Consider the following 13,986-nt stretch of genomic DNA (forward strand, 5'->3'; position numbering starts at 1 on the left):
TGGTGTGTGACTTTTTTTGAGGAATAATGAGCGGAAACGGCAAAAATTCACGCTCAATCAGAAAAGTTTCGGCACACTTTTCTCCAAAACTCTTCATCATATTGAAACAACTATTTTTTCATAATGTAGAGGAATAACAGGCAAACAATCGTAGCGGGTAATATTTAAGAAAACACAGAAAGGGGAGAAATAAATATTGTTGTTTTAAGAGAAAGGTGTAAAATTTTGTCACGACTTTATGCTGAAAGTCCAAAGAATCGTCCTTTACGTACGTATTTGTCAAAAACTAGCTTCTAAGGTAAACATCATTTATTAACTCTCTACTGCACGAGGAATCACGGTGTGTTTCATTTTTTTGGATAAAATTCGGCAGGAACAGGGAAAATTCCAACTCGATCAGAAATAGAAATGATGAAGGTGGGGTGAGATGTAGAATCTACCTACTCACAACACATTCATCATTTCTATCAACTTGCTAGTGAAACCATTATTTAATGGATTATAACACAATTAACAACACTACCTACACTTACATAAAATCGGCCGGTAAACAATAACTTTTGAAACTTTATTCTAAATTATGACTATAAATCTGTGTATAGAACCATCATTTACAAAACGTGAAAAAATTCGATCTGAAAACTTGTATTTTCTTTGGAAGCTAGTTTTTAACGGAAAATATTCATAAAAGAGGAGTCTTTGGCAGCAATAAACAGATTTGACAAAATTTTACACCTTTTTCTTTCAACAACAAAATTTATTTTTCCCCTTCTACGTTTTTGAAAAATTACTCGTTACGATTGTTTGCCTATTATTGCTCTACATTGTGAAAAAAGAATCGTTTCAATATGATAAAGAGTTTTGGAGAAATGTGGGCCGAAAATTGAAAAAAATACATCTTTTCTAACCGAGCTATTGGGTTGTCCGGAAAATAATGCAGGATTTTGGTATTAAACAAAAAAAAAGAAACTAGTTACTTTAAAGCAATGTTCTTTAATCAAAATAATTTNTTGGAAGCTAGTTTTTGACAGAAAATATTTATAAAAATTTATAAAAGAGGAGAGCCTTCGGCAGCAACATAAAGTTTTGACAAAATTTTACACCTTTCTCTTAAAACAACAATATTTATTTCTCCCCTTCTGTGTTTTCTTAAATATTACCCGCTACATTTGTTCCGTTGTCTTATTGCTCTACATTATGAAAAAATAAACGTTTTAATTTGGTAAAGAGTTTTGGAGAAATGTGTGCGAAAAGTAGAGAAGTACCTTGCCCTACACAAGAATAAGTAGCGACGCGCTTACGCCGACTCCTCTCTTGTCGCTTAGAGAAAAGTAAGCCGCCGTGCCGTCGTCCGCTTACATAGGAATTAGAAAAATGACTTGAGAAAGAAAAACACTGGACAAAGCGCCAGGTATGAGGCAAGCTAATTGATTTATAAATCTGTCAAAAAGAAAGGCGAAGGAACTTCTCTCTCTAAGCAGGCAGAATTTGAGGAAAATTATATATCGGCCACTGCCCTCTTAAATACCACGTAAAGAAGATGGGCAAAGCAGAAACGGAAAAATGCCGACTCTGTCAGGAGCGACCAATCGGCACATATGCTTTGTGAATGTGAAGCATTAGCCCGGTTATGGTACAGCCACATAGATAAGGCAATTCTCACACCAAACGTTGTGCAGAAGCACCAAGGTTATGTGCTTAGTCTTATAGGAAAAAGTGCACTTTTCAAGGTGGCATTAATTTAGAGAGGGTTCCACAATATATCCAATTCTATTTAGGTCGCAGTTGAGGTTTGGATATCAATAATTCTAAAACCCCCTGGGTTTGTAAAAAAAAAGCACCATAAATTGAATGTACATGATGTAAAATCTCTAAAGTCCAACAAACGAATAAAGTAAATTGGAAAAGAATTAGATTTCTAAGGAATTCCTTGAACTCAAAGAAAACAGATCTGCCAAAATAATTCATAAACATTCTCAGTATTGTAAGAGAAAATCTGTTTTACAGGTGAAAGTTCATGTGAAATGAAATTTAACTCGGTGTCTTTACGTAAAGAAGGTTGATTAATGACTCTTGAAAAAAAAAATCAGATCGTGCTATCACAAATCCGAATAGTTTAAGTCGATCTAAGCCCATGGAAGACCGAAAGAATTCCGAGGTATTATATGGATTAGAAAGAGCGGAATGTTGAAAGAGTACAAAGGCAGTTCTGTAATTAGCTTTATTCCAATCGAAGAAACTTCACAAAGAATTTCTTTAATCGAAATTCTTTCATTTCATTCCATTCTCAGAACTGGCATTAGTTAATTCGTTTTCTCTTTCAAAGAAATAGTAATTCCTTGGCGTGGGCTTGTAAACTGCAATACGTCACAAAAGGAAGAACGGGGAAAAGACCGAGATAAAATTAAGATTGAGTCTGGTTTTTTTAAAACTCTTAGTTCAACAATAACTGCGGTATGGACTCGACCCTTTTTACGAGAAAAATGGTGATTTGGCTTAACGACACCATTACTTTTTGTATCTCGAGTAGATCGGAATAAAAGGAGAATGCTTCTCTGCATAATTCATTGTACAATGTCCGGCTCAATTTCTTGTTTCAACTATCACCTATACTTCTTTTATTCCCATTTTCCTTTACGATATCCCTGTACTGCTTAACGGACTTTCTTATTGAATAAACGCAAAGCGAATTCCTCCAACAAGGACGGGGGCATAATTCTAAATAGGGGTGGGTGTAGTTTCCTTTATCACATTAATTATTATTCTACTAGAAAAATTCAAGATTTTCCGTAAAATCTCTTCAAAATCAGTAGAGTTATACTTACTGGAAAATTTACCAAAATAGAGTCTATTCTCGCTCCTTAGTTGTGTTTTGTTTACAGCAATACGAACCTCATATGAGAGAACAAAGGGAAATCTTCACCGTGCAGAAAGAGAAGGTGTGAGAGGGTGTAAACTGCTGACAAACAAAAATAGACAGACCGTTTCCTTCTTGTAGACATTCGGAAGTTTGTATACATTAATGAAACAAAATCATATCTAAAATTTGATTTCGTGATTCCAATTTTTACCTGGGGAGGCTACAGACCTCGGATCACTGATTTTAAATAAACCTATTTGTTGATATTAGATCGAAAAACGTCAGACACAAATCCAAACGGAAGAGCTTTGAGCGTGATGGTTAGTGAGTGAGAAGAGAGATCAGCAAACACAAAGTAATACAAACAGACAAACGGAAACATAGTGAGTGTTGTATGAGGGAGGGGGATTGAGAACAAGGCATCAACAATTAGAAAGAAAGAAAGAAAAAGAGAAAGAAGAGAAAGAAAGAAAGAGAGAAAGAACGTGAGAGAGAAGTAGGGAGAGAAAGAAAAATAGATAGATAGAAGAGAGAAAGAGAGAAAAGGAGAGAAGCTGAGGGAGGGCTTTAGGCATGAGTGTGTGTGAGTAATATAGAAAAAGGGTAAGTTTGAAAATGAAAGAGCGGAGCGATGAATATACCTAATTAGAAGAGAGGGAAAAGAGAGGTAGAGTGATAGATAGATAGATAGATAGATAGATAGATAGATAGATAGATAGATAGATAGATAGAGAGAGAGAGAGAGAGAGAGAGAGAGAGAGAGAGAGAGAGAGAGAGAGAGAGAGAGAGGGGAGATTTTCTTTGGTACTCAATTGTTTAAATGATGGCCTAAGACTGATGAGAAGTGACTTTGAATGACAGCTATACAAAGACTGTTTGACACCGAAGTTAGTGCAAAAATTAATAAAGGGGTAAAAGCAGCACAATATTTAATAGGATCGTGTCTTTAACACGTTTTAGGCACTTGGTACTCTTCCCGATATTGTTCAAGCCTGAGCAATATCAATACAGACGAAGGAAAGACCCCAGCGAGAGAGTGAGAGAGTTTATTCGAGGCTAATTACTGGCATGTTGTTAGAGGCGGCATTGCGTAGTCCCTTTTTATTTGGAGGTGTGACTGGGTCCTTTTGTAAGGTGGTGGGCATCGGGCAGGGGGACAAAAGCGGCATTAATCAGGAAGAGTGCTCCCGGTAAAAGGGTGGATGTTAACGTGGCCGGAGGGTTAAATGGAATCGCAACCCGTCAACCACACGCACGCCTTCTATTAAGGATACGGGCTGATATGTTTTAGAAGTCAACCCGTTTTAATAACCATGGTGGATTTTAGGAAATGAGAAAAACCACCAAGTGTTTATCAATTGTTATTTATTAGCAATGACTCATTACGTTCTATTGTATACTAACATTTTTTTCTTTAAAATAATTGTATTCCACTGTTTGTATAAACCTCCTCAAGGACTAGATAATTTATAAATCATGATAGTATCGTTTTGATGTGCCTGTCCAGGCGATCTGGTTCTCGCCATCTTCAGTGGGGCGTTAATAAAATATTTATTACGAATGAAAAACACAGACCCAGTACAGCAAGGACCAGAAACGCGACTGGCAACCAAAACGGTAGCATAGTTACACCAAAATTAAACCACTATTTCAGGTTCATCACCATGCATACCCCAGGCATTGTTTGAAGTTTAAAACCCCAGCCTGATACTACAATTGGTTCTTATTAGCAAACCGATCCACTACCATGAAATATAAGTAGACAAATTAAATATAGAACGTAGTCTCGCAAGGTAGCATCCTAGCTCCCATCGTTAACAGATACAGCTGATATACACAACCTGACACTTCTTTTCTAGTGGAATTTCTCTGTGTACTGATAAACCTGTAATTTGATCGTTAATGATCAATTTTGGGTAGGTCGTTTCTAGGAAGGGCCCAACAAAAGAATGACTTAATTACATCTATTTTTACTTTTGTTGATGGCAGCATTGTCAACTCATCTCACCCAAGCAACATCATCATTCAATAGAGCTAATGTGAGAATTTAATGTAGAAAAATCGTATATCAGTATCACTTTCAACATTCCCTTAATGATGAACCTACCCTCTAATCCATTCTATTCTCCTTACTATCGCAACCAAGTGCGATGCCTGAACAAGCGACTAACGGGTAACGGGTGCACAGGGTTTGTGTAATTTTTGATAGTTCGCATGGTCCGTGAATGAATAGAATATGGAGGTCAGTGTAACGTTCTTCGGATTTGAGCAGTCTCAGCGAGAGTTTGTAACGGTGTGTTGTGTGTTCATGTCTTGTCGTTTCAGGCGAGTGTGTGGTCACCGTGTTATCAATGTATAGTCCTAGGTATCGTACTATGTCGCTGTAAGTTGCATTAGACATTCATTCGTAATGGAGAGCACAGTAACTTGACGTGAAAGTGACTTGAAGCATTAAGGATCTGTTTTGGAATTATGGATTAAAGTTAATGGATGAGAGTGGAAGTCGGATGTTTGGTCAAGGTCCGAACTTCCGCTCCGCAGTTTCATACTGAACGAAAGTTAGTTCTAAATGTGAAGCTGACCTTGTAGGTCGAGTAGTTTCAGCAAGGGTTTGGAACGATAGTTCATGTCTTGTTTCAGACCGATGTGTGATCACGTCAATCTCTCATCAATGTGTCTCATGTATCGTACAATACACACAATACGCTTGGTCACTTTATTTTCGATTTGCGGCACCAGTGTAAACAGGGTGAGGTGGCTTGCAGATAGGAGCTTACAACGGGTGGGTTTGAGCGGGAAGTCGGCAAAAACGGAGATGACGCCACGAATGTCAATATGAATGTTTGCTTTGTATATTGTAAATAAGATCGGACCAAAAATAGTTCCTTGAAAGACTCCTTATTTTATTTGATGTGCTTATTCTTCTAAAATTCCTCCACGACTTTTGAGTTTTTGCAAGCATTATCTGCTTACGTCTATGTTCTTACCAGCTTTAACAATTTATTCATTTTTAATACTTTGCTTGTTTATTATTTCCCTTACTGTGTTCAACACGAAATTAAAGTAACGATATAAATTTCAGAATTATAGATGTTTCATGTATCTGACTTCCCGAGGGGTGGTTTAGAAAGTTTTTCTCAACTCCCGTGTTTACGTTTTCCACCTTCAAGTTCCTTTCTTGAAACTCACTTATATCCAACTTTCTTTGACATATTTGTAAATAATTCGAACGCCCAGAAAGATTCATGTACGGTGGATGACTGTATGTATGTTTCTCTCGCCCTACATTATTCTGAAGGATGAAAATCTCTGGTGTAACATCGACATAGCATGTTGCAAGTTTTTTAATCGCTTTTTTTTAAATTTATTATTTTAAAATAATGTAAATTGTCTATCACGTACATATTTATTTTGTCCGTTCTACGGTGAAAGTTAGGTTTTCATAACTTTGTAGATAAGGTTGTTTGTTAAACTTATTCGAGCTTAATTATTTTTTCTAATTTGGACAACCACCTTGAATTGAATTGGACGATAGTTTGATGTGGTCCAAGGTTGAGTAATAAGGAAAACTCTAATTTTTTAAAATTTGATTTTGACCAAAAAAACCTCCTCTTAAAATGATATATTATGTTACCAAATTTATGGTAAATATTTTGTCCAAACCAGGCAAAAATGTACTATGTAAATATACAATATAGGGATCTACCAATTTTCTTAGTACTTTATTTTTTTGTTTTTGATTGTATATAATAAATGCAGATTTTAATATACGGCAGAATTTTATACGGGAAGAACAGTACCGGGCCTAAGATGCTTCCGTGTGATACGACAGACAGCCTTGATTACCAACAATTCATAGTGTTGTAGTCTAGCTTGGAATATTTTTTCCGAAAGGTAAGAGGTTGGTTCAACGTTAAATAATTTTATTAATATAATTTAATATTTTTTTAGTAAAACAATTAGAAAATACGGCGCTACGTTTCGCTAAACCTGCACGACCGGTCGGTCATGTGGGGTTTTAATCTATGCAACCGCCTTGCTAAGACTGCAATTTGAAATTTTCTTTCTTCACTTAAAAATTCATAACTCGTCCAGATTTTATCCAATTCCAAAGTTATTACAATTATTGGAAATGGGAATGTTTTTTCTTTTAACCCATATCAACAAGGTTTAGAATTTATATGATTATAAGTGAGAAAAACAAAGATGAAATCAACAAAAAGTCCTCAAACATTTTGTCCATTTATATACGGTTTTAATTTATTTACGGAGACTATGTTTAAAAAATAAGTGTAGTTTATAAAAATCTAAACTCCCTTAAATTATCCAGTGAAACGGTGAAGCAAGGAACCGTTTCATAGCAATAAAAAAAAATTAAATATTTGGGCTAGATCTGCCGGGGGCAATTTTTTTGTTGTACGATGTTCCAGTTTATAATTAAAAATTCATAATTCCTCTGGATTTCATCAAAATTCAATATTTTATACTTTTTCAGCTTAGTTAAACGAGCTTTAAATTTTATGACTTTATAAGTGAAAAAAACTGAATCAACAAACACTCTTCAAACGTTTTATTGTCTATATTCAGATCTAATTTATACACGGATGATAATTTTTTTGTAATTAATCTGAGCTTCTAAATATTAGCCAGATTGCATGTTCATTCATACTTTCAACATTTCTATTTTTATGGGAAGGGAAGCCTGAAAAACATTCGACGGTGGGAATTGAACCCACAACCGAGGAGTCAACGGATGCTAAATTATTGATGGCTTTTTACCTTTGTTGTGTCAAGGTTATTTTACATCAATTTATATTATTACCTAGGATTAGAAAACAATAACTGGATAGTGTTAAATGAAATCAGCCATACAAAAAATTACAAAACTCAAAAGACACTTCTAGTAAAGTGTGGCAAAAAATTTATATGGAATAAAATTCTAATTCATTGACAGCACCCTTTAAATCCATAAAAATAAATTTTCATCGCAATTAAAAATGTACATTTATGAGTTGGATAAGCCGGAGTCAATTTTTTTTCTCCGATGTCTGGTGGTTAATGGCCTTAAAAATTTATTACTCTTCTGGATTTTATCCAACGTCCATGATGTTACAACCTCGGGGAAGCTGGATTTCTCATTTTTTAGCCTATGCCAACAGTATTTTGATTTTATATAAGTGAGAAAAATAAGGATGAAATCGACAAAAACTCCTCAAAGATTTTATATTATCTCCGGTTCTAACTTACATATGAAAGCCAGGTTTTCGCTTATATTATTCAAAAATTCTGCCAAGTTTCATATTAGTAGAGTCTTTTCAAAGTTATTGTGAATTTCGAAAAATAAATCGGAGGTATTGGAAAGCAAATAATTTAACGTTGTTTATTATTTGCCCAGAAATTTGTACTCAGGAGTAGTTTGGGGTGTAAAAACAGAGGGTATAAACTTTAATTTTGTTTTATTTTCGTTAAAAAATAGTTTAACCTACTTTGCTATATCACTCGGTCAGAAATAATAACCTACTTATTATGATTTTTATTATGTAACGTGGATTTTTTAAAAAGACATTGTCTTTTTTATTGATAATTTGTAATTTTTATAATAATTTATAATATCGAACTCTCGGGGTCAACCAAGCATTCCAACGCTCAACGCATCCAAAGATTTAAATTAAAAGTCCTAAGAAAAATTGGTAACCCTCCTTATTATGTATCAATCCTCACCCTACACCGAGACCTTATATTCTCTTTCTTCCAGAAGTAGCGGAAAGCAATTACAAAAAATTTCATCTATTCCTTTTCACCCATCCCAATGCCGTCAGCTCAGTTCCACGACCATCCCAGATAATCTTGAGATATCGATGGTCACGTGACGCCCTAAGTGACAAAAAAAATTGAAAAGTAGTCATATTTAATGTTTCTAAAGGAGGCTCAACACAGGGGGATTTCTCCTCACATATTTTTCATGTCAATTGTATCATAACATATTTTCGTTTGTAATTGCTTTACAAATGTAAACAGCAATAAAAAAGAAACAATTGTGGTTTTAAAAAATTGTTTTCCTTTTTTAAGTAAAACCTACTTATTGTTATTTGATGGTGGCCATCCAGATTTTGTGAAACTCCATAATAAGATGATGGTACGAAATAAATTGTCTTTTCCACAATGGGCATTTATTTCGTCAGACGCGTTTCGGTCTAATATAGACCATCGTCAGTGACTTTTTTTTATATAAAGACGGTTTTTTACATTATAAATTCAGAAGTGGATGTATGGACGACTATGGACTTGGTGAGTAGTCTGTCAAGAAAGGGCTATTTGTAATTGTCGTTTTGCAAAGCATCAAGGTAAAAGGTTTCTTGCCCTACGTTATAAACGAACCCACTGATATACAGGGTGTTCGGCTACTCGTGTTACAAACTTTGCCCGTAGATTCTACATTCAAACTGGAACCAAAAAGTACAAATTAACTATGGTCCGAATCTCAACAGTTTTGGAGTTATTTCACTTTTTCTGATTTTTTAAGATTTCACGACCCTGCTTCAAATAAACAATGATAACTCCAAAACTAAAACGTTTGGGACAAATCTGTGAATACCATTAAAAACTACGTTCAATTTTCAATAAGATGTGATCAATACTAAACTTATAAACGTTACTGAAATAAGCGTTTTAGTAGCGAGAACTGTGAAAAAAAATTTTTTTTCAAAGTTGAAAAACTTAATATGGTGATTCTAAACTACTATTTCCAAACCAAGAGACCATCAAATTTCAGAAAACGTACTCCACTTAATATCCTTTTTAGTGGTGCAATTGCTTTTTTAATTACTTTTTGAAAAATGAGATTAAGGAAAATAAAAAAACGTGATTGAAGGATTGGTAAGGTGGAAAGATTAATAATAATAAAAAACAGGGGGCGTCCGTGCCCGCAACGGTTTAGGTGTTGACACGGCCCTCATCACTGTAAGGGAAAGGTCCCGGGTTCGAATCCAGCGGCCCTGCATTCGAACCCGATCTCCTTACAAATGGGCTTCTTTTTTTCCAAAACACCGATATCCCGAAGGTTTATGTAACCTCTGCTGTTGCGAACCCTCGTAAAAAAAAAAAAATAGTATAAAAATAATACAAAAATAAAAAGAAAAAAGAAAAGACTTAAGGAAATTTTGAATGAATTTATCAAATGTTTTTTAAACTTTTGATTCGAAATGCTCTCCACCTTCCGCAATGTATTTTCGACGCGCTGCTGTCGCATTGAACCCGCAAAACCTGTACATAAGATGAATATCAGCGTATTCTTCATTAGAAAAAGTAGCCAATTAGGAAAAAATTTTAATCATTTCATTAAAAATTTCCTTAATTTTTTTTTAATTTTCCATCTTATCAATCCTTCAACCACGGTTTTTCCTTTCCTAAATCAATTTCTTCATCTTTGAAAAAAGTAACTAAAAAATAAATTACACCACTAAAAAGGAACGTAAATGGAGAACGTTTTCTGAAAATTGATGTTCCTTAAGTTTTGAAATAGTCGTTTAGAAACATCATATTAGGTTTTTCAACTTTGAAAAAAATATTTTTCAACGTTCTCGCTACTAAAACGCTTATTTCACTTACGTTTACAAGTTTAGTATTGATCTTGTCTTATTGGAAATTTAACGCAGTTTTCTATAGTCTCGACGGATTTATCCAAAACCTTTTAGTTGTGGAGTTATTATTGTTTATTTGAAGCAAGGTCGTGAAATATTAAAAAATCAGAAAAAGTCAAATAACTCCGAAACTGTTGAGATTCGGACCATAGTTAATTAGGACGTTTTGGTTTCAACCTGGGTTGGTTTTAAGACAATGAGCTTATCGGAAAACGATATCTTTACTTTAAGATGATTTATGTTAAAATATCATCGTTCAATCGTCTTGAAATCGGAACAAAAACTCAAAAAATTTGAATCCCGGGTCTATTAGAAAAAAACCTTGTCAATATAAAACAAAGAAACATTATATCCATGACAGCTGTCGATTACAACCGTCATTACCCCGGGCTCAGTTAACGCCGGTTGTTCCATTCCATTTGGTGCACGTTATACATTACCATTTGTCACTTTTCCCGATGTAGAAGACAAAAAAAAAGATCGAATCTGCACTTCGAAGAGAGATTAATTTATTATTCAATAAAAGAGCCACGGCGAAGTAGGTATAAAAAGAGCCACATATAAATGGTGGCCCCTAACTTTTTCAAATAAAACTTGCCTAGTGGAATGTGTTAAAACGAACTCCCTTTTCATGAATCCATTCATGAAGAGATTTGCACGGACGATAATATGTTTAAAAAATATACAACTGCGGCGATTTCAAAGATGGCGTTGCGGAAAGTACGAGGAAATTCGTTCACATCTCTTCTTCGAATTGCTGCGTTAATGAAAATATCAGAGTTTTTATGAGGAATTCTGTCTGAATCTGTACATCTCTGTAGGAAGAGAGAAAGAGACAGGGCGAGGGAAGGAGAGGGTGAGAGGGAGCGAGGTGGAGAGAGAGAAAGAGAGAGAGAGAGAGTGCGAGAGAGAGAGAGAGAGAGAGAGAGAGAGAGAGAGAGAGAGAGTGCGAGAGAGAGAGTGCGAGAGAGAGAGAGAGAGTGCGAGAGAGAAGGGGGGAGAGAGAGTGAGAGAGAGAGGGAGTGAGAAGTTAATGCCCGAGGGGATCGAAGTCACGATAGCTCAAGTGGTAGAGTAGCGGCGTATCAAGCCGAAGGTCGTGGGTTCGAATCCCGCTGGTGACACTGACTTTTTTATCTCAACTTAAAACCTTAATGAATTGAATGATAGGAATTGGTCAAGCGGACCACGAAAAATAGTGAATGGAAAGACCGAAACGTTGGCACGATAAAGAAAATGTTTTCTGAAACATACATCACACCAGACCGCATCTCACGATTTCCGAATAATAATAATAATAAAAGTTTAGTGTTGATGATGAGTCTTGGTTTGCGAGTCAGTTAATTCATGCTGAACCGACATAAGGTCACTTGTATTGGGTCCTTCTTCATTCGTGGGCTTGTCCAATTCCTCACTGAAGATGACGCATTGCCGAAACGCGTTTTAAAAACAGCAACAATAAACCGCCGAGCGAAAAATCACCCTTAAGTGACCTACGCCGGTTCAGCACAAAAGTTTAATGTTGTTAGTTTAGTTCAACTAAAGCTGACACCTGCTGAGGTGTCGAAACGTTAAAATAAAAAGGATTAACAAAAGCCTAAAGTATTTCAAATAAGTTAAAAAAACCTATTAATACAAAAGGCAGCAATAAAAAATAATGAAGAATTGCCCATTTTTCCATTTCATAACGAGCGAAAACAAAAACGGCGTATTGTTAATACAGAAAGGGCTAAATGTCAAAAAATAACCTTCCGTTCTTATGTGATTAATAAATGTCCCGTCGTTTGCAATTTTAATAAAATCAGGCAACGTGACCTATGGCCTATGTATTATTTATCATTTAGACTGTACCCACACAGGGCGTTATGACAAAATATCGATTTTAAAAGGAGCGATTTGTTTGAACATTTGAAGCGATGATTTACGGAATACAAAGCCAACAGTTCTTCCATGATTGTTTTTGATTTCTGTATATACATAGAATGAAGCTGTACGTATGGTGAAACTGTTTGGCAAAATTACGTTTTATGCCTATTTTAAGTTCATCATAAATGGTTTACAAATGATCAAAACGGTTTAATAATCAATTCCTTGATCGTTGTTGACCCTGGGTCTATATTCAGAGGAATGATATTTTCAAATACTATGTAAACGAGTATTAATTTTATCGTTTTACAGTCAATTTTAAGATTGTTTTGTCCTGATGGTGTTCTTAAGAGGGTAGCGATCGTTTTTCGAACGAATACCCTTTCTTCTTCTATTTAATATCTGAGCTTCTACTTATTCGATTTTAATTTGCATACGCATTTCCTTTTTAGAAGAGTTCATATTTTCTTTTTGTGTATTTAAACCTTAAAATTTTATCCATTATATTTCGTGGTCCGATTGATCAAATAACTTCTTTCAATTAATTAATCTTTATGTAGATATTAGTTGAAATGAAAAAGTTAGTGTCACGTGCGGGATTCGAACCCACGACCTTCGGGTCAATACGCCGCTGCTCTACCACTTGAGCTATCGTGACTTCGACCCACTCGGACTCCAACTTCCCATCTCAACCCCACCTTTCGAATTTTCCCTCCTTTTTGCTATTTTTCAAATGTCGTGTAATAAGGATTCGATTCTCGACGACAAAAAGGAATAAGTTTTACACATTTTTCTATATAAATCAACGTGTTTTTCAGGGGTTTTTTTATTGATAAACATACCTACATACCTTACCTAATAAAGTGGTCGATTTTACCATTTTAACTTCAATTATTTTATAAGAAGAATATGCACATCGTAGGGGTAATTTGTTTTAAAAAAATTATGTCAAGTTTTGTAATGACAACGTGCAAGTTGCAAGTTCAAAAATGTTAGATACACTAGAACACTGTATTCGCAACTTAAAAAAAAAAAATTTCAAACCCTTCTGATGCTCGGAAATTCATTGGACCAGTTTCAGTCTATGCTAAAATGGTTATAGTTTAATAAACAATGAAGCATGTTCGAAAGGGTTAATTATTTTTGTTAGAAAATTAGACGATGCTAATTAATTTTTGTAAGGACAGCGTGCATTTTTGCTTAGTCAAGTTTATTGTTGCAAGAACTTTTGATGAGTTACCTTTGTTACAGAACAGCATAGGTTTCAAGCAAATACGTAATTTCGTTCTGCCTCTTTTGTTACGATACATTTGAGGTAGAAAAAAGAGGATTTAGAAATTTAAATTTTCGGAGGTCCGGAGGTTTGCAGCAATCATTACGGAATTTGGCGTAATCGAGGTGAGTTCAAAATGGATAAACCTCCGAGGCATGAGTCGTTTATGGATTTGGAGGATGGGGTAAAGGTATAAATCCAAAATCACATTGGGGATTGGTGGTAAACCTGATATCTGATTAGATATTGAAGAAAAATAACTTCTTTCTTTAAATTGGATTTCTTCTACGGCGAAGGTCGTTGGCCCAAATCTCTCCCTCCGGATCATCCGATCCGATCGCAAATTG

General features: G+C 35.1%; 1 protein-coding gene across 1 annotated transcript in view; it reads right to left on the bottom strand.

Annotated features, from left to right (window-relative positions):
• Window positions 1–13,986, bottom strand: part of LOC106673251 — a 65,623-nt gene that overhangs the window by 29,187 nt on the left and 22,450 nt on the right. The gene's annotated exons all lie outside the window — the stretch shown is intronic.

This window comes from Cimex lectularius, unplaced genomic scaffold, assembly GCF_000648675.2.
Source record: "Cimex lectularius strain Harlan isolate CLEC.00 unplaced genomic scaffold, Clec_2.1 scaffold284, whole genome shotgun sequence".
NCBI classification, from domain to species: domain Eukaryota; kingdom Metazoa; phylum Arthropoda; class Insecta; order Hemiptera; family Cimicidae; genus Cimex; species Cimex lectularius.